At 49.3% G+C, this 21,455-nt stretch overlaps 1 protein-coding gene across 1 annotated transcript in view; it reads left to right on the top strand.

Moving 5' to 3' along the window:
- Positions 1 to 8,481: 8,481 nt before the first annotated feature.
- Positions 8,482 to 21,455, top strand: part of TIAM1 (TIAM Rac1 associated GEF 1) — a 170,019-nt gene continuing 157,045 nt past the window's right edge. The window contains exon 1 of the mRNA XM_072327268.1: positions 8,482 to 8,589. The gene's annotated coding sequence lies outside the window, so the exon portion shown is untranslated. The remainder of the gene's footprint in view (positions 8,590 to 21,455) is intronic.

The following is a 21,455-nucleotide window of genomic DNA, read 5'->3' as shown; positions in this document are numbered from 1 at the left end:
TTCCTGGCTGGGACTCAGGCATTAAGACTGTTGGTTTTGGTGGACAGAAAAAGTCCCCTTCTGTTCATTTATAAGCTGTTTGAGACTTTGAAAAGCCAGCCCGTGGCTCTGTCCCGGGGCCAAGCCTCGTAGCTGTTCTGGAACAGCCTACAGCATCCGCTGAAACCCGTGCCTGTGTTGAACTGCATCCAGCGCTGTCAGCACACACCACAGCTCGCTGGCATTGAGGACTTGCAGTGGGCACGTGGGCCTGGCAGGACGATCCCTGTATGCTTCCTGAGCTGGAGTGATTTAAGCCTCCTGGCATGCGGCCCACTGCATCACGTGGCTGTGAAACACACAGATACGCCGGTGTGCCTGCAGCTGCAGAGAAAGAAGAGGCTGCTGCAGCCAGCTGCTGGAGATTAGCACCCGTTCCTAACTACACGTGTAGTTAGTGCCTAATCCTGACCTGTCAGTAAGGTCTGGGCTAACGTGCACATATTTAACAGCTGGGATTTCTGAGCCAGAAAATCTGAAGCCTGGATCACTCTGACTATAACCTGGCTAAGGAGTAATGCCACGCGATGCCGTGCCACGTAGTCTGTGGGGCAGCAGCAGTCTTTGCTTATCATATGGAATGAGCTGCTCAGTGTAGGCAGGTGCATTGCAGCCAGACACAGCTTCAGACCCACGGACTATGAATTTTTCCATCCTTGTGGGATGTTTTCAGGACAAACATTGGTGCTGATAGGATCAAGAGGAAAAAATGCAGTGTGAATGATTATAAAGCCGTGCATGGGTTGGAGGTGGGAGCTGGTATCTGTTCTGGTGACTTCAGAGCTTATTAGCAATGACAAGTGTGCTGGCCACTGGATGGCATCATTGGTACAGGTTTCCTGTGACAGATTGTGCCTTTCACAATTACCATCACTAAAATACTTGAAAATATGTCTTCCTTTTTTAGCTAAACTAGCCAAAAATGTGTAATTTTCAAGACCAAGAAGCGTACAGAACAGGGACATTGGTTAGTTTCTATAGACACGTGACTCCCTGTGCCCTCTTGTGGACGTTTTACCATCTTCATCCTTCTTTAGAAAGCCCAGAGGCAGGAGAAGAAATGTCGGCTGTGCCTTATAAACCAGCTCACCAGCTTTACTAAAACGGCCACAAGTCTTTGGAGGCGATCCCTGCATCCACCTGCCAGGCACTCAGACCTAAGGATTAGGAGACACTTGAACGCCAGGCGAAGTTTTACGTGTTATGCTTAATTCCCTGTTGAATGTCAATGAAAAAAAAAGGACCTAAAAGGAACATTTTGTGAAGGTGTTCCTTGCTCTATTAAACAAGAACTGTTGTGGTAGAGTCCCCGTTGCTCTCATCCCTTTACCTAACTGACATGCTTGCTGCTTAATCCTGTCTTATATGGGTTCCAACCTCTGATCATCTGGAAAAGTGGGATTTGGTTAAGACCTCATATTGCCTGTTTTATATGCTTGATAACTCGAAGGTATGTGTATGAGGGATCTGAGGAAGCAAATGGTACAAATGATTTTGGTTCATCCCTTGGACAAAAATTAATTCTCCCTTTTCTAAGTAGGTTTGTGATTTGGAAATCCTTATGAATCTTTGGCTACATGACAATAGAAACTGTGAAAAAAAGTCTCCTTTCTTATCTCACAATGTCTAGAGAGGATAGTTTTCTGAATGAGAGGATATGCTGAAAACAAGGTATTTGTAAAGAGATCAGAAAGCCTTCAAGTTAGTACAGAGGATTGCTCTCATTCCTGTGGGAATACAGGGATCTTTGTGTGGCATCTTGTATCAGACTGTAATAAAACAAGGGGTGTAAGACTTGCCTGTGGGGAAGAAAACCTCCATTAGAGAACATGGAAGCAACCTGCCATGTTCACATAGTCTGCTTGGGGAAAAAAGGATTTTAAACTGAATGGCACAGAGACGCATAATGTCTCTGTCAGCATCTTCACTAAAGATGTCAGGATGTGATCTCTGGCCCTTTAGAGATGTGGGGACTGTGGCAGTTCCAAGAAGCAGAATCCCCCTGCATGCATGAAGTAGCAATTTCAGTTCAGACAACACCTGGCTCCTCCAGCAGCATTTCCCTATTATACAGGCTGCTAAACAATTCACCATCCTTCCAAAATGAAAGGAAGATGCTGACAGCACAGTCAAGTTAATCCCATAACGGGATTTAGTCATGAGGAGGTGCAGAGGTGGCACCAGTGCCTAACTAACACTGCAGTGGCCGGATCCCAGAAGGAGCATCCAAGCTTTTAGCTTCCCCCTGCTCTGCCAGATACTTCAAGAGCAGTGCTAATGGCTTGGCCAGATGCAGTATGCTTGGCAAAGAGCCACTTTGTGCCTTCCACCTCCAGCACCCCAATTGTATGTTGTCCAAGTAGGCGGAAAATAAATGCCCATCACGGACAAACCATTTGCTGGAATTGGAGGGCAGAGTGGCTTATTACTCACATCAGCCAGGCAGAGTTGAGTTATGGACGACTGCTGAAGCAATTGTGTAATAGAAATAATGGGACCAATAAACACAAATCAATAGGCACAATCATTCAGCAACACCTAACACCCGCTGCTCCCCTCTGAAGTGGGACTTAACATCCATCACAGCAGACAAGGGCAGAATGGATGGATACGCTCGCAACTCAGACAGTTCTCTTCTGCTGAGCTGCCCAAGATTGCCCTGGGAAATTGCCTTACAATGAAGCATCTCAGAGGCCAGGGTCCAAAGGGAAAACTCAAAAAAGCCAGAATTCTGCGAAGTCAAGATGCCCCATTTTAATGTCATCCTGGAGGACACACGTCCGCTGAAGCAAACCAGCATGGCCCCACACTGCTCAAGGGCAGCGTATGCTTCTGTCCAGAAAACGTTGCTACCTCTGTCAAGCAGTAAGAACAAAAAACCAAACAAAAGAGTTCCGCCTGCCATCTGCTTTTTCTGCTTTATCTTCTGAGTTTTACAACACTATGTCGGCTTGTGAGAGTCTTTGCAGGATAGCACTTCCTCCCTGGCTTCCTTGAGAAGATAGTAGGTGTGAAGGGAGAGTAGGGAGTAAGTTCAAGCTTTGGATTCCTGACTATCTTCACTAAGTAGTTATTAGGTCATTGCCTGCGTGGTACGCCTGCTGTCAGAGCAGGCTACCCATAGCCGGGCACAGGAGTTGTGCCTAGAAGTGCTGTTCAGCAGCTAAGCTAGGAATTAGTTCTTTTTCCATCCAGCAGCAATAAGCACAGCCTGAGGTGACAGTGAAGACTGTGAGATCTTCCTCCCTTTTGGGGCTGGAGCCACCCAGGCTTTGACTGTGGCAGGCTCTCCTGCCTCTGGTACAGGCCAAGGCCTTGTCATGTTCAGAGCAGCAGTCTTCTTCCACGGCCCCATAAACCCTGATCTCTTTTCTCCCCCTGCCAGCACTTATTCAGAGCAGTTTGCAATAGGGATCCAACCCTGCGCTTTCCCACAGTGGCTAAGATCCTCATAATTTCTGTGGCATGCAAATGCAAGAAGTTGTCTCTTCTGTTGCCTCATCCTTCACCTTTCAGCGTATCTTAACCATGCCTCAAACCCCTTTCAGGACCGTGTCCTTCCAAAGAGCCTGGAGGTGTAAATGTCAACTGTTCGTCACATGCAGTAGCTGAACTGCCAAACCATTTGTTAAGCTGTATTTTAAACTGCAGAAGGTAAACCCAAGTTCTTGGTTGATTTTGTGAAGTGCCATAAAAAAACCCAGTGGGTTTCTCAAACCTGCAATGCCTGCGGCACCATGGTTAGCAGGAGTAAAAACGGCATAGGTTTGCAGTGTCTCTTGTTTATTTGGAGGAGAGGTAGTGACCTCATCAGTGACTACCTACAGAAACAGTGATGCTAAGTATGGCTTAAATATAAACAGATGCAAAGCACTTGGAGCCACCATCCTGCCCCCTGCCTCCATTTCTTCCCTACTCCACATCTACATGCACATGGGAGAAGATGGTCCGTAGCAACTCTGACTGCAGCTTTTGCCCTCCATACTGTCAACTCCAGAGGAGCAGAACGCTGGGAATGCTTGCCACTCCTTTCTTCCCCATGGCAAGCATGGCATGGGCACCACTACTCTAACCAACTGTTAAGTAAAAGCTTGTTTCTCTTTGGCATTAATATTTCAAATAGTCTGCAGGAAAATTGCCTTTCTGTGAAGAGCAGGTATCAGAAAAACCTTAAATCTTTGAGGAAGAAAAGCCCCAGGCTAATGGCTAAGACAGGCAGGGCTGGAGGTATTCACTCCCCATCCTTTCATAAGCAGCTGTGTGCTTCTCTGAATCTTGAGGTCCTGACACACTGTGGGGTGAAGTGTGAGTAATTCTCCATAAACATGCTTTTGCTGTAAATGTGCTTGAGAAAAGCAAATTGATTTGACAATACTGGGGACAGGAGGCCAGTCTTGAAGGCTGGGTAAGGTTTGTCTACAAACAGCAGGGCTGTCTGCCCCTTCCCCCTGTTATTCTACAGGGAATGGGTGTGTTTCCCCATGTAGGCCTTCCAGGGAGTGGGCTGGCCAGCAGGTCCAATGGACTACAAAACTATGTCCATAAGTAGCTCTGGGAGCATGCTTGTTTCCATGGCTTGGAGGTTGGAGCCAACCTCAGTAACTGGGAAGAAAAAGTGCAACAAGCAATGCTGCTGAAGCACGTGGGCTGGAGAGTTCATTCCCTGCCTCCTCAGGCTGCAAGGAGAGAGCAAAGCTGTGTCCTTTGTGCCTAAGGGATTGTTGTCCAACCAAGGCGCTGATAGGTGTCATCATAACCCTGCGTGGTGCTTCTTGTTGGGTATTCACCCAGCTCAGCTAGTGCTGGGTTTACATCCAGGGGGAGGCCTGTCACAGGCGTTGCCCCCCAGGGGTCTGACTTGAGATAAGTACCCTCTAACATCTTTATCAATGACACAGGCAGTGGGATCAAGCGTAACCTCATCAAGTTTGCTGATGACACCAAGCTGAGTGGCGTTGTTGATACAACAGTAGGAAGAGATGCCATCCAGAGATACCTGGACAGGCTTGAGGAGTGGAAACACATGAATCTAATGAGTTCCAACAAGGCTGAGTGCAAGGTGTTGCACTTTGGCTCATGACAACCACAGGTATGTGTACAGACTGGGAGAAAAACTCATTGAGAGCAGCCCTGTGGAGGACCTGGGGCTTTGAAAAGCTGGACAGCACAAGAAAGATGTGGAGCTGCTGGAGAGGGTCTAGAGGAGGATGAGCAGGGGGCTGGAGCACCACTCCTGAAGAAAGGCAGAGGGAGATGTTCAGCCTCAGCAAGAAAAAGCTATGGGGAAATGATTAGATTATGTTAGGAAGAAACATTGCACTCAGAGTGGTGAGGTGCTGCCCATAGAAGCTGTGGTGCCCCATCCCTGGAGGCGCTCAAGGCCAGGTTGGATGGGGCCCTGGGCAGCCTGAGCTGGTCAGAAGCAGCCCTGCTCACGGCAGGGGTTGGGGCTGGGTGGGTTTTGAGGCCCTTTGCAGCCCAAACCCTTCTGTGATTCGATGAAATGAGAGCTGCCAGAGTGATAACGTTTCCCTGCCGCCACCACCAGATGATGCTCCTGAGCAAGCTATCAGAAGATCCGAAGGCTGCGTTTGTACGAACACACATACCTGCAGGCTGACTAATGGCATTATGGAGATAAAATGGCTTGAAAACCCATTCTTATTAATCATACAGGTATTTCTTAGACATCATCACTGCTAGTGCCTCTCTGGAATTACTGAGCTGAGCTCTTGCCGAGGTACTGCCAAAAAGGTGATTCCTTCCATGCAGCTGAAGATCCGCAGCCACCAGTGCAGAGGGGATGCAGCACCCCCCCACACACACAGCAGAATGCTCCTCTCCGTGCACCCCTGCCTTAGGAGAAATGGCATGGGGGACTGAAAGCTGCTGTTTCTTAATAGTGTTGGCTGATCTAGTGAAAACGTTTGACAACTTCCCAATACCGAACCAAACGTCCTTTTCCTACAAATACCAGATCTGTGGGATTAGGCAATGCTTTCATCAATTGCAATGGCACTTCAAGTGTTTCTTGGCTTCTTTCTGTTTTCTTGACCTCCCTGCTGTCTGCTTTCATGATGTCCCCGTGATGTCTTTCATCGAGCAAAAGCCAGCCATGAAGGGCTGGGACCAAACCCTGCTGGTTTTGGATGGCCACAAGGGCAAATGTCCCCTCTAGGATTTATCTAAGGACAGTAGATGACTGCCTGTGACCTAAATCAGGGCCGAGGCCAGTTCTCTAGCACTAATGTAATGCCACAGATTTTGCTTAGGTTTACACGTGTGGGTTAAGCTAATCCAATGAGAAAGAACTATTTTCAGTGATGGTCCTTTTTTATTACCCCCCCCCCCCCCTCATATAAGCTTTTCAGTAATGCATCCTTTATCCAGAAATTAGCAATGACATTGAAAGAAACCCTTTAATACCATCAAATGACAACAAATCCCGGATTGGAAACCAGAGCTATTACCTTCCCAATACATTTACTTACGGCATAAGCAATCATACCCCAGGGAAAACTTCGGCTCTGCCATTAGCCAAAGTACTCTGATGTTACAGATCGCTTCCCTTGCAACTGGAGGTGAGCACAGATAATAGCATTATTCAAAGAGAGGCTAAGGTGGGCAGTAATTCATCAAGCGCACCTCAGCTTTTACATAATCCTAAAGGTATGAACTGCAAGGTTGTGTTTGCTTTCTTTTTTCCTTCCTTTTCTGCGTGAGCTACTCCTGGGTGCCCCGTGTATCATTTGTGCCAATAGCAATGACAATTTTGCAGCTCAGCCATTCATAAAGCCAGACAGAATCTTCATAAGAGGATCCCTTATTTGTGTTGAATTATCTGAAAACAAAGTTTCCCCGTGTTGGACAAATGGCTTATAGCAAGGAGAGTTTTCTTTTCCGTCCCTCATTCTGAATCCTTTTAAATTTTTCAGGAGGAAAGCGAACTTTTTGTGCACACAATTACTGCGAGCCAAAAATAACAACCTTTAAATTAGCAGGGAGTAGGTGGAGGGGTACACATAGCACACCAGCTTGCCATAACAGTCTGGATATATAAATGAAGAGATAGGACTTGACATGCAGAATAACTAGAGCTGTCAGATGACTAATGGGTTTCACTCACTACAGACCGAGGCCATGGAAAAGTTGCTAATGAAGTGGGATTACTTAAAAATATGCCTCCATTAGCTAACACGAGTCCCAGCCACACAGCCAGGTCTGCGGAGATGCAGCTGTCTGCCCACACCCGCCTTGCCAAGGGGATTTCAGCCTCTGGCCCGTATCCCGCACGGTGCCAGTGTCGGCAGAGCAGAGCAGTGTGTGGGGTCCAGGAGCTGGTCCAGTGGGAGCAGCCCCTGCCTCCCTTAGACGCCTGAAGCTGTCTGTGCTGTGTCTGATGGCAAACATCTCCAACAAGCCAATCCCTCCAGCCCGCCTTGTGCCAGCCTCCTGGGCAGCTGCTGGAAGACTCAGCAGCACTGAAGCAGGACCACGCTGGTATCTGCAATGGTGTGACAGGCTGCCCAAAGGAGGCTGTGGATGCCCCATCCCTGGAGGCATTCAAGGCCAGGCTGGATGCAGCTCTGGGCAGCCTGATCTGCTGGTTGGCAACTCTGCACAGTGCAGGGGGGTTGAAACTGGATGGTGGTCCTTTGCAACCCAGGCCATTCTGTGATTCTATGAATCTATGACATGACAGCATTGCTCTGGCAGACCTGATTGGTTTACTGTCATGTGCCCAGTAGGACACAGAGACAAGGGTTGGAGCTCATGGTGTGCGAGGTGTCACAGAAGGTGTGACATCTCCAGCCTTGAAGTTGGAGGCAGATCCCTGCACGACCTACCTGATACTGAAATTAGGTTTGCTCACTTTCCTGAGTTACAATCCCAACTGCGCCACCTGTGCTCCGTGAAGTAACAGAGTTCTTCTGCCACTCTGCCAGGCTCAGCCCTCCTGAAAACGCCTCCACTTCCCTCTTTATTCTCTCCCTCTGGCTCATTTTGAGGCAGCCCTCTCTGAACTGCTTTGTTTGCCGCGTGGGGTGGCACCCACAACCTCGCTGGGCAACCAACGCCTGTTCCAGCGTCCCCCCCCCAAAATCCTCCTGGGGTTGGTGAGGCCCCGCCGCGCGCCTCATGGGCCGGGGCTGGAGCCGTGGGCCGGGCCGGGAGCGCGGAGCCGCTTTTGTGGCGGGCGGGCGGGCGGCGCGTGGCCTCGCGGTTGCCGCCCGCCCCCCGGGGAAGCGGCCCCTCCCCTCCCACCTGGGCGCCGCGTGGGCCATTGTCACACAACATTCCAACTCCGAACGCCCCGCTGCTCGCCGCCGCCGCCTCCCATTGGCTCGTTCGGCTCGGATTGACCGGCCGAAGGACCAATGGCCGCCGGTCTCCAAGGCGCCCGCTGGCGCCGCCCCTCGCAGCGCTGGCAGTAACAATATGGCAGCGGCGCCTATTGGTGGCGGCGCGCTCTGAGCGGAGGGCGCCCGGCGGCGGCGGGCAGCGGCTCCCGGGGCGGGCGGCGGCAGCGGCGGTGCCGAGTCCGGGCAGGTGAGTGCGGGCGGGTTGCGCCCTCGCCCCGGGGCACGGCGCCGCGCCGCGCTCTCGGCCTGGCGGCTGAGAGCCCCCCGCCGCCTACAGCGCTGGGGGGCCCGGGCGGGCCGCGCTTCCGCACCATCAGCGGTGGGCGAGCGGGTGGGCGCCCGGTCGAGGCCCCGCTTTTGTTCTCGGTTCGTCCCGGTTGTGCCGTCCTCGAGTATCGCGGCTCCCAGGTGTCGCCCCGCCGCCGGGCTGCCCGCGTGCGCGGCGCTAACGGACGCACGGAGCGGTGCGGGATGTGTCGGGGTGAACGGGAGCGGGAGACGCGGGGCCGCGTTTGGGGGGGAGTCGGCGGAGAGCGGGCGGCCGTGCCGCACCGCGCTCGGGTGCGCGTGGGTATGAATGAGGAGCAGCCGCCAGGCGTGAGGTGATGGTGGCTCATCGGGCGCCCCATCCGCGGTCAGAGCATCTCCTCCTCTCCCCGCGCCGTCAAACGGCTTCTGTCAGTTTCAGCGACGTCTCCGCGCGGCGGGATAAATGACGGGACAAGGGCGTGCGGGGCACCTTCTCCCCGGCAGCCCCCGTCGGGCACCGCGGGTCACGCTGAGCCCCGCGGGACGGTCCCGGGGGGTGCGGGTGACCTTGGGGAGCGCCGCGGCTTTCGTTCAGCTTTCGCATCGGCTCTCCTCTTAGACCTCGAGCTCTTCGGCTGGGGCCGCTCCGTGCGCGGGCTGCGGGAAGAGCCGCTGTACGGCTTCGGGATGGAAGGGACCTCAGCCACGGTGCCCGTTGTTGGCTTTGCGCGTGTGCTGGGGCGGCCGTGGCACGCTGCGATGCCTGCTGCAACGGGTAACACGCGGCTCAAGAGGGACACGGAAAGCTCCGTCCCACTCGGTGTCCCGTGCTCTTGGTACGGCGTGATGCGGAAAGGAAACGTTTAAAGAGGGGGTTCTCCCCAATGAGCACTTAATTGGTAACCTCTTTGTCACCGTGTTCTTGCTTTAATGACCCGGTCATATTTTGGAGCCTCTAAACAAACACAGTACTCGTTGCCTTTCAGGGTAATTGGCTTTGAGTGCTGTCCCTTCATAAACCGAAGCAAGGCTGCCTGCCATTTGCCTTAAAAGAAACAAGACGTGCTGCTGTTCTTAATGGCCCTTTTGGCCAGGTTTGTGCGAGTCCAACTCAGCATCTCCCTGGCGATGGACCTGGCCTTGCTTGGGAGAGTGTGGACCTCAATGGAGGGGGTTGTGTGGTCATTCCATGGCTGGGAACGTTGGGAAGACCTTGTGATGTATAGTTGGATGGGAGCGTTGGTGCAGTACAGTCCCCACCGGGGTACCAACAGAACCTGTTAGACACCGGTGCTGTGTGCGCCTCGTACAAAGTTCTCAAGCTGTAGTGAGCGGTGTGGTATAAATAGAAACGCAAGAGATTTTAGCCACAGAATTCAAAGTTATGGTTTCCACAGCAACCGGCACTCAGGCCGTTGTCTACGTATGCAATATTTTCCTTATTTATTTATTTATTTCCCCCCCTTTTGAGCCCCTGGCATTCCCATCTCCTTCATCTGATGGGTCACGGTCCGGATGGTAGGTCCGTGGTGACCATTAGGATGTAATGCTTGCTCTTAAGTCTTTGTCACCCGAGCGTCGTGGTGTTGCTGACGTGTTTTCGTTTATAGCCAGGGGGTTGATGTATAGACGTGGTTGTGTCCAAGTTACAGTTTCCAGAGCAACCGAAGGTTTACATCGTGGAAGGCTGTTGTCTAAAACATGAAGCGTCGTATTAAATTCTCCCTTCTTAAATTCTGTATTTGTAAGCTACTGTCAGAAACGCAGCTGGGCTTATCTGAGAATACATGTAAAAACCTTAAATGACCAAGCAGATCTTCCTCAGATGTGTACTTCTGCGGTGAGAATGGGAGATCTCAGCCCCTGAAGTAGTAATTACCCTTAGAGTTACAGCGTAAGGCACTTTAGTTAAGGGGGAAACAAAAAAGGTGGAATGGAAGTACTATCTCATCTGTATCTACAACCGGAGCTAATGACAAAAGTGCGGTTGGGCAAGGAGTAAAAGGGCTGATGTAGGCTGAAAGCAAACATGAAATGAAGGGTTGTTATGGCTGGAGAACTGCTCCTGCGAGTGCCGGGGGCCTGGGATCCCCCCGTGTCTGGGAGCAGTTGGGCAGACTGCGGTGCCGGAGGCTGTTTAATATATTTATTATCTCTTTGGCTGCTGCTTCATGTGAAACTGGGTCTCTCTTGCAGTTTCACAGATGGTTTTGCTCTGAGCAGTAATGCCAAAGACCTTCAGCGTCAAAACAGGTCACTTTCCCATTATAACTCAATTTGAGCCCGGCGTTACTTTCAGAAGAAGTTGATGCATCTGCACTGTGGGTTTTCTCCTTGCTCTGTGAAGAATTTTCTAAGTAATGGGAATGTTGTTCCCTTAGAAATTGCTCTACTGGATAGTGGGGATTGGTTTGTGCAGTGATGCCGTAAAATGGTTTGCAGGTTGCCTGGGAATCTGAGACGGGAGGCTTTAAGTGTTGGCTTGCTCAAAAAGGAATTGCAACCAGAAGGTCTCCAGGGTCTCCCTTTCTATTACTGTTAGTAACCTTCCAGCCTAATGTTTTTCTTTATTTACTTTATGTATATAAACATATAGATGAATGTTCCATTGATGCTGCCGCCTGTAATAGCGTTGTCAGCAGCCTATGGCTTTTGCTTAATAAAATGGAGGAACGATTCTTCTCTTGCGAGATGGTTTTTAAATGAAACTTAAGCCCGAACCTTTGTGGTCTTTGGTGCGCTGCCCAGAGTATAGAAACAAAATGATTGGAACGGCAGCTGCTGAGTGCTCCAAGTAAATTGAAATACCTGGAACTTCTTACAAAGGTGGGGAGTTTGTTTTCTCTGTAGTCAGCCCAGCCTTTGTGATATTGCACAGGGAAGGATTTTGGATGGCGTGCAGAGGAGCAGGCTGTCCTCTGTAGTTATATCCTACCTCCGTGGCAAGCAGTGCTGCGTGGGAAAGCAGAGTGCTGACAACACAGCAGGAGAAGAGCTAGAGTTGTTGCTGGAGTAAACACTCCAATTTGCTTGCACGCTCGGAAGCTACCAGTGCATGCCATGCTATCAGCTTAATTGGCTAAGCCTTGCTTAATAAAGGTGCTGGGCTTCTGCATTGTGAAGGAGCATCTATCTTGGCAACAGTGCATGTAGTTTTATTTTTCTCCAGTGCACAATATAAACACACCTTTTTGTTGACCTTCTCCATTAATTTTGGTGGCTAAAGCCAAGTCTTCAAAGCAACTGGGCATCTGCAAGCTGGCACAAAATCCCCAATCCATTAACATTACAGCAGGCTTGTGTTAAGAACTTCTTGTCTGAGAGATGCAGGCACTGGAGGGATGAGACTGTGTGCCTGAGGGCTGACCTGGTTAGATGTTAGGGGCGAATTCTCTCCTCAGAGGGCGGTGAGGCGCTGGCACAGCTGCCCATAGAAGCTGTGGTGCCCCATCCCTGGAGGAGCTCAAGGCCAGGTTGGATGGAGCCCTGGGCAGCCTGAGCTGGTGGGGAGCAGCCCTGCCCATGGCAGGGGTTGGGGTGGGTGGGCTCTGAGGTCCCTTCCAACCCAAACCATTCTATGATCTGATTCTTTGGCTGCAAAAAGTGGCACAGAGGAGGAGAAAGGCAAGATGGAAGAAGAAAGGCAAGGGGTTACGTCTGCAGATAAATGATGAGGAGAGATGATGGCCTGTTCCAGCGTGTGGGATGTCGCACGCTCTCATGTAAGCCTAGTAAGCTTTTCTGAAAACAACTGTTTAGCCTTAAGGTTGGGAAACATAACAGCAATCTTCTGTATTTTGAGTTTTGCAGTCCACGCTGCAGCAATATGCATATTTGGAACATGTTGTGTTTAAAAGATGGCTTGAGAAACATTTGGCCACAGTTGCCTTCTGCATCAGAGAACTGTATGGCTTCGCATTATTCAGCATGTCTTCATGTTGAATCATTTTTTCCCTTTCACGTGCTTTGTTCCTAAGATTAGAAACAGCTTTTTTTTTCCCTCGTGGATAAATCATTTAAACACCTGAACTGATCACACGCATGCATCTGAGCTCAGAACAGTCACGAATCTCTCTGTTTTCTTTTTTTCCTTATTCAGAGACTGACTTTTCTGAAGAAGATGCAAAGCACCTGAAAATAGCTTCATCACGGAAGCATCAAGCATCACTGTAACATGATTGCTATCGCGTCATGGATGCTGGCAGTGTACTTCCGCCTCCCTGTAAGCCACGTCTCATGAGGCAGTCAGGGGCTTATTGATGGCTGCTTTGCACGGATAAAGGGTGTGCATTTCTGAAGGGCAAGGCTGTCTTTCCCTTCGCAGAATGATGGCAGGGAGGGTTTGGGGTATGCCCCGATGGCTGCCCCATTCCCCTTTCATTGGTGGGGGCAGATTTGCCCCCTATCGATGTGGAGGGCAGAGGGGCTGCAGCAGCGTTTCCTGCTTTCTGGGAAAAGGCTCTTTTCATTTCAGAACATGTTTTCAAAAAGGAGCTGCTCTTTTGCTCTCCCCAGGTAAAGCAACACGTGCTCCATGGCCTGCCTGGGAGAGCTGCAACCCAGCTGCCGAAGGAAAGGAGGCTTTTTCCCCAATGCTGGACCCTGTCTCATCCCGCACCCCCATCAGTCTGTGCTCTGCTGTTTCATCTCAGCCTGGCTGACGCTAGCACTGTGGGATGGCTGGAGCTTCCTCTCCCTTTGTTGTAGAAGTACTCTTAGGAACTACCTTTGTAGAGCAACTGCATATCTCTAGGCTAAAGCTGAACCGCAGCTGGAAAACATCGCTCACTGAAAACATCTGAAGATTGAAGACCTCATGCCAGAAAGCTGTGGCCTAGTGCTTTGTCCATGACGTGCTGCTTTATCAGTGTTAGTCAGCCAGAACATGAATACCTTGATCTTCTTTATCGCATCCCTCTTTACACATAGAGGAAAAACAGGGAGAAAATGTGCGATGCTGTTAGAAGAGATCCGCTGTGAGTTTTGACTTTCTTTTTGCAGTATTTTGTACAGCAGCCCGCCTGGACCCTCTGGATTTGCAATCATGTCAACCCTGCGTCTGGCTCTCCACCCTCTGACGAGCGATGTGCTGCCAGGCATCGGGCTTTCGGCACATGTGAGCAGTTCCTGCTCGGGGTGCAGGTCCTGCTTGGCTGTCAGGCCCATCCATTACAGCAGCAGCATCTTTGTTGTTTGGAATGACTTCTTGCCTTAATCCATCACTCTTGGTTCCCTTTCTTCTTCCAAAGCAAATTGTGTGCCTGCTGTTACCTGCTGCCTCAGTGTGGGGTGGGCGCAGTCCCTTAGTGATCCCATGCAGCGGGGCTGTCCCTCCATACACCAGGCCAGCAGCTCATGAGATGGTTGCATTAGCTCCTCGAGTGGCTTTGTTTTGTGCTTATCAACAACGTATGGCAAAGCCTTTGGAATACTGCACACTGAGTTTCTGGAGAGTGTTGGTGCTCTTTGAAAATGTTATTTTAAAGCCTTAATTCACGCCCTGTCTGTTTTTATCTACATCTACATAACTCATGTGAGGTCTCTATGCCTTGCTTGTTCCTTCACTGTGGACCTGCCCTGGTGTTTGGGTAGCACAGCTGGCTGACACAATTTCAGAGCCAGTTTTAGAACCGGTATCCACTAACAAACAAAATCAGCCTCCCCTCAAAAAAAAAAGCCCCAAAGCCTCAAACCACTGGTATGACTGGCTCTAATTTATTTTTCCCTTTGTGTTACATACCTTTGCCATAGTACTGTTAAAGGGGGAGGTGGGAGCTGGCTTCTGATGGGAAGGATTTGGGATCTGCTGTGCAGCAATGTGGAGCGCTGTCAGTGACCAGGCTGTGTGACAGAGAGCAAAAACAGGTTAAGCATCTTCCCATAGTGACTCGGATTCCCTGAACTATTAGGCAAGATAAGCGAGAGGGGCAAAAAATAAAGCACAAAACCATACAGAAAAGTGAACTGCTAGAGAAGTATTTTGAGGTGAGGCTGTTGCTGGGAGAGGGGGGATGCTGAAGTGCGATGTATGGGCTGTGGGAAGGAAAACATTTCTTTGGTGTGTGATGGTGAGAAAACCTGTTGCGCTCCTACGGCAGAGGATGGCAAAATGAGCTTCTGTTTACTCTATGCTCCCTGCATGGTGAGCGTTCAAATTGCACATGTACGTGTGCTAAGTGTACGTGTTGCATTAATGGAAAACTGCACCTAAATCCTAGCAGACTTGTTGCTAGCAAAATACGTTTCCACACTTGGCTGTTGTTGTCTCCTGGGAAAGTCATACGAGTCGGATTAATTTAATGGCAGGACTGCTAGTTAATGAAGTCAGTGGGATCGGGATTTCGCCTCGTGATTCAGAAAACTTAGTTTGTTCTGTTGCTTTAGGCCGTGCAGTTGTAAAGACGTGATTGCTTCATGCTCTCATTTTGCAAAGGGTAGTGACTGAGGAAACCTGAGCTGACACAGTTACCTGCCAAAATAATTAAGTGCAGTGCTAAATGAGTATAAAAAGACAGGACAAGTGAGTTGCTTTGTACAAATACCCTTCTTTTCTTTTTTCTTTGAGGCTTGCTTAGATATGTAGTTCTGTCAAAAAGGGGAGCATTTAGTATGAATGGTTCTGCTGCTTAATATCAGCTGGGAAGAACCTGCTGAGGGTTGGCGTGGGAACGTATGCAATCTCGAGATAAACTGATTGCATTTCATCTTTTCTGTGTGTAGCCTTCCCTCATACTGCCAATGGGAGTTCAATAACTAATGAACAGAACGTTTCATTAAGCGTGCATGAAGCCCAGAATAGTTAAGAACTGCCTCTTTGGGACGCCCTTTCTATATTAGCTCCTCACTTGGGGTGTGCATTCTTGTTGTCTGTTCTTGTTTGCTTGCTTTTAAAGATGCCAGTGAAGATGGTAGGACTGTTGCATCCATTCTCATATTTCCCTTTGGAGAGCACTTGCTACGGTAAGACCGTTCTTTATGTATTTTGCCTTTGGTAGCAATTACTGTTGCTTGCAGTTGTGGCTTCCAGTTTGGAACAAAGCTGTTTTGTGTGTCTAGTGAGTAATAATTGTTGATAAAGTTGGGGACCTCTCACTGTGGCTAGGATGCGAATTATACCAATTGCTACCGAGCTCAAATTATAGGTTTGTAATTTTTGCTTCAGGGCTTGTCACGCTGGAATATTCTCCCCCCTGTTAATAAACTAAGAAAGAAATCAGTGTTAAAGGTCTTTCTCAGACCTATTATGTGAGACATAGAGCTGAAGCGTCTCGAATACTGCCTAGATTCCCATCTTTACTGCTGTCTGCTGGGGTAGGCTGGGGTTTGCACCAGCAAGCTGAGCCCACAGTGTTAAATAGCTTTGGTGGATGGGGCCTTGGCAGTGAGTCCTTCTTCCTCGTACCTTTAAATAAGGTAATTGATGCTACCCGAGAATTTTTCAGTTTATTTTTCTTGCTTAAATTTTCATGAGGAGGAGGGCATGAGAATAGATGTCTTGTTAACAAACGTCCAGGAATGCTGCTTGCCCAGGAATGATTAGGAGATTAAGTCATGGATTAATTGCAGTTATTCATCTGGAACCCTCCTGATGTGTGTAGACACAAGGCACTCATCCTTTCTGAAAGGCGACTGTGAGAGTAGGGATGTGTTGTGTTGTGCTACAGAGAATCGTCTGCTGGCAATTCACACTGCCATCCATGCTTCGCAATGAAAACAGTTCAGCTTTCAACTCGTATTTCATGGCTGCTGGTGGCAAGAGTTGCAGTCACGCACTCTGTAGAGAACCAGATGAGACGGGTGTTAATAGAGTCACAGAATGGTTTGGGATGGAAGGGAGCTCAAAGATCCAACCCCTGCTGGTGGCTGCCCCCCACCAGCTCAGCTGCCCAGGGCTCCATCCAACCTGGCCTTGGGGCGCCTCCAGTGATGGGGCACCACAGCTATGGGCAGCTGTGCCAGCACCTCACCGCCCTCTCAGTGAAAAATTTCATCCATCATTTAAGCTAAATCTTTCCTCTTTTAGCTTAGAGTCATTCTCCTTTTCCCATTGTTATCAGACCATATAGAAAGTCCATCTCCCTCCCGAATATAAGCTCTGTTAAGTACTGGAAGGCCACAGTTAGGTCTCCCTGGAGCCTTCTCCAGGCTGAACAAGCCCAGTGCTTTGCTTTGCCCCTGCTAATGGTGGTGGTAGCTGAAGGTTTCTGGTCAGTCCGTGGCCCTGACCAGGCTAGCCAGTAGCTAGCCAAGATGAGCCTTGCTCAGGTGCTGTCTGGCTGCCTCCATCCATCTCCAGCATAGCCACAGTTGAAGGAAGAGAGAATTGTGGATTCAGCACAAGAGAAGTTTTACCTCAGTGCTACTTTGGGCTTCAGTGTTTCAACCCATTGCACAAATAGAGGTGTTTTCCTTAAACAGCTGCAGCTGCTTTGTAGTAGTTTGTGGTTGGGACATGTGATGCATTTTTAGGATTCCTGGGAGATATTTTTTGTGGTTTTTTTATTTTTTTTTCCCCTTTCTTTTTTTAGTGTATTATGGTGATGCTTAGAAATTCATATGGGGTTTCTGGTGGCTTGCCATACAAGCAGAAAGGCAGGAGCCTTGTGCTGAATAGTGTGGTGTAAGGGATTTCATGTCCTTGTGAAGTGCGTTCCAGGGCACAGGAGACTGCATCCTCCAATGCAGCGGTACCCAAGTGCTGATTCCCCTCTTACTTAATTTCTGATGGGCTGCACCGCTTTTTGTGATGACTGCATGCAGTTCTCTCCAGAGAATGTGAACTTGAAATCTGGCAGCTCGCTGTTACACATCATACGTACGTACAGGTATAGGTTATATGCAGGGCTCATGCTGGGCTGAGAAAAGGCCTGGGGAGAGAAAAGCAGACTGCATCGCTGACCGTGTCCACATTGTGGGTGTAGCTTTTTTGCGCCTTGGGACAGGGGTGAATTAATTTCCATGTTAAAGGCCCCGTGTAGCTGCAGAGGGCTGAGCACAGCTTTCTGCAGGCAGCTGTCGGGGCATGTGATTGTGAGGCACTTGGACTCGGTAGATGCATTGCTCACTTCAGCTTGCTCAGGCCGTCTGTGGTTAACACGAGCATTTCTGGGTGCTCCAAGCTTATGGGAAGGAGGAAAAAGAATCACTAAATGTTTATGGAGTGTTATGACTTCAAAGATACGCTGACTGGTGGTTCCCCGAGGGAACTCAGTATCTTTTCTATTGCTGTTCACTGGAAGGCTGTAACTAGGCCTGGTGCGGGGAGGCAGAGGGAGATGCCTGTTTGGATGTACCTCTGAGGCTGTATGAGGAGGGGGTGTATACCTGATGTAGCCCCTTGAGGGGCCTGGGTGGTCAGAGTTATGCTGGTGCTGGGCCCTTATGGTTCATTTCTGGGTTTAGACCTTTTTCCTTGTCTGTTTGTCCTTAACAATAAATTAATAAAATACAAAACACATCTCTGCTCTTTGTATTTTAATGCTGATAAATGCCCTTATCTCTTCTTAGTCTGGGAAGAGAACGGCTGGGGGCTCCTCCTGCGTTACCCACAGGTCTGTATGGGGCTGGTGTACCAGATAAGTGCAGACCACTGCTGGATGGAAAAGCAGGTCATAAAATCTTAGAATCACAGAATGGCTGCAGTTGGAAGGGACCTCAGAGATCATCTCATTCCAAACCCCTGCTACGGACAGGACTGCCACCCAGCAGATCAGGCACTAGGTTGAGCTGCCCAGTGCCCCATCCAGTCTGTCCTTAGCGAGTGCTCTTCTTGCTGCTGGGCGCCTGAAACACTGGTGAGGCGAGCTTGTGCATTTGCTTATTCACTGTTGAGCAGCCAGGTTTCTGCTGCCATTCTGGCCCTGGCCCTTCTAGTTCATTTTCTTAATCTGGACTGTTAGCTCAGACATGAAATATGGGCTTGTCTGGATAATATCTTCCTTCTCTTTGTCTAGGATTGTTCCATTCAAATGGAGCAGTCCTACAAGTTTAATGACTTTCATTTTTTTTTTTTTTTTTGTCAGCATTTTGCCTGTTGCTTGTTTTGCCCTGAAGTGGGAGCAGCTGAAAAGATGACTGCACCTTGTTATTAAAAACAAAGCTGTCAGCTTGGTGCAGCTGTAGAAGCAAGTTCCTAACTTCTGCAGAGCACCCAAATCTCCTTGAAATGTGGGATGATAAGGAAGCGACTGTGTTTCAGGTGGCTCTGTTCCCCATCTTGTGCTGCTGGAAGGGCTTGGGTCTCACCCAGCTTGTTGTGTTTCACCTTGGAGTGGGAGGAAAGAAACAACAGCGGTGACACTGGGGTGCCATACCATAAACAGAAAAGATCTTTATTTCTAGAATGATCTGTGCAGAGGCTGGCAATGGTAGCAAGAACACAGTTTTGCTGCTTGTTGAGGTCCCTCGGGATCCACGGCAGCTGAAATCCTCACCAAATTCCCTGTGGAAAGTGAGGACACCCCGATGGGAATCGTCATGTGCAGTGGGAATGGCCATGCTCCAAGTGCCTCTGGAGAGCTGCCTGCTGCAAACGCTTAAGGTCTGCAGAGTCAGTGAGCAGACAAGCTGCGGTCTGCAAGGAGGTCACTTTTGTGATGGATGCAAGAGAGAAGAGCTCATGCATGCTGCTTCCTGGCAAGCACATGAGGGAGTGAGGAGCAAAGTAATGCAAATGGTCCTGGGTTAGGGATTCTTCTGCTTGAGGTTGTAGACCCAAAGAGCAGTAAGAGCAGCACCTCCCTGGTGCTGTGGTATTTGCACACGCATACAGACTACCGCAGGAGAGAGGGACCTATTGATTCTGCTATCTTCTGGGCCACATTATCTTGTGTTTTGGAGCTGGAAAGCCTCTTGCTGTGTATCAGTTCCTCTCTCATTTGGGAAGGGCTCGTCAAAGTGTTTTCTCAGCATCCAGCTGCAGGCACAGGGAGTCTGTCAGCATTCTTGCTGGGTGGGTGTCTTCTGGAGGCATCCGCATTATGCGACCCTGTTTATACATGGAGCCAATTCTCAGCTGCAGGGATGCTGAATAGACCTGCAGCTGCTGAGAGCGTGTCCTGGGCTGGCACGAGAGGGAGAAACGATGGATGTGACGAGGATACAACACAGTGTCTGTGACAGTCTCCCATTAAGGCTGGTGGCTGTCTTATTCAAAGCATACGTACCTTCTCTCAAGCAGAAGCTATCTTGTGTACTTTTCAACAAAGCACTAAGAATTGTGAAGCATTTTTGAAAGTTACCTAGGAATGGTTGCTGTGTTGGAAATCGGATTGTTTCTTTTTCCAGAACTAGCATGTTTGTTATCTGATCTGTGATGCTGAGCATCGCTTTCCACATCACTCAGTTGTTTTCTTGCTCTCTGCTGTTGGTTCTGCCTTGGTGTTGGAACTGCTTCCTTTTGAGAGCTGTGCCAAAAATTGCTTTGAGCTGAAACTGCAGTAGGAGAGGACTGGGTCTGCAGTCTGTAGGAGTTAGCGAGAGAAGTCTGGTAGCTTAATTGTGAAGAGTGAGGTTGGTGAGCCTGAGCTGCGTGGAGGAGATGAGGCAGCTGTTTGTGGCACAGGCAGAACACCGTGCCTGGCAGAGCCTGCATTCTGCTTGTTCTCGTGTGTGGCTGCCATTATCATCACTTTAATAAATGTGGGTGAGCCAAAATGTTTATGCCATCAAAGTGTCCGATGCAAATGCACAGTCTCCTCTTGACGCACGCTTCCTTCCTTCCCCTGAGTACTTTAAAGCTGCCTTGAGATGGTGGGAGGAATTACATGTGAAACAGCCTTTATCTTTCAAGAGAAGGTGCCTGAACCTGTTTTTACTTTGGGGCAGATAGTCTGCCTTCTCCTTTTATCCCGTGAAAGACCAGCTTTTCTTCTTTCTGTTTGCAGGATGCTTTGGGCTTTCCCTTTGCTTGGTGGTGTCACAAGCCATGCAAAATAGGAAGACGCCGTAAGTGTCGCAAAGGAGAGGGATGCATGTGGGTTGTTGGTTTATTTGTTTTTTCCATTCTCTCCAATTGACCGTGGCAAGTAAATAAATCTCAGATCTGTAGCAGTATCTGCCCGCTAAATGCCTGCCTGTCTTGTTTTAGCAGGAGGTGCTCCCTTCCCTCCTGACTGCACCCCATTTGTTAATTGCTTTGCTTCCAGGGATTCCTGGTGCTCCTTCCCTTCCCTCTCAACCTTTGGATCCTCATTTAAGTAGACTCAGTTTTCTCCCTTCTCCTGCCAAGTGCTGAAAGCTAAGTGCCACAGGAATCACCTCTCTTTCTTGAGACATTGAAACTGACTGCATTTCTGAAAGAATTGGGAAGTGCCAGGATTTGCTCTGTTTCCCAGAGCTAATGGAGCATATTTCTTGTATGCACTATAACATATTTCAAGACTGGCTTGATTTCTGTTGTGACTTGGTATATGCGACTAGTATATTGAGATGGAAGGTCTGGCTGTGCCCATAGACCTTAATGCTTTGCTGGGGACACACTGTTCCTTGCCAGTTTAAGCTGCAGGCTGAAGTCATGGTGTGCAGTGCCATAAAACAAGCCCTGGCTCCCATGTGAGCAGGCGGGACAGGAGATATCAGTGGAGTTCCACCCACTGGCCAGCAAACCTTAAATCTCATCTTTCAAGTTAGATGCAGCGGCATCCCTCATCAGAAGGTAGTTTCCTTTAATATTCTTTCCTTAGCAGAGCAGTTCTGCCTTTCTAAGCTTTTTAAGCTATTGAATCAGTTTCTCTTTCGTTAACCTGTGCCGATGTTTTCTGTATCTGAGATACTCAGATACTTGCTGTTAAAATGTTGGGTCTC

This window comes from Excalfactoria chinensis, chromosome 1 (genome assembly GCF_039878825.1).
Source record: "Excalfactoria chinensis isolate bCotChi1 chromosome 1, bCotChi1.hap2, whole genome shotgun sequence".
Classification (NCBI taxonomy): Eukaryota; Metazoa; Chordata; class Aves; order Galliformes; family Phasianidae; genus Excalfactoria; species Excalfactoria chinensis.
This window is presented reverse-complemented; position numbering and strand designations above follow the sequence as displayed.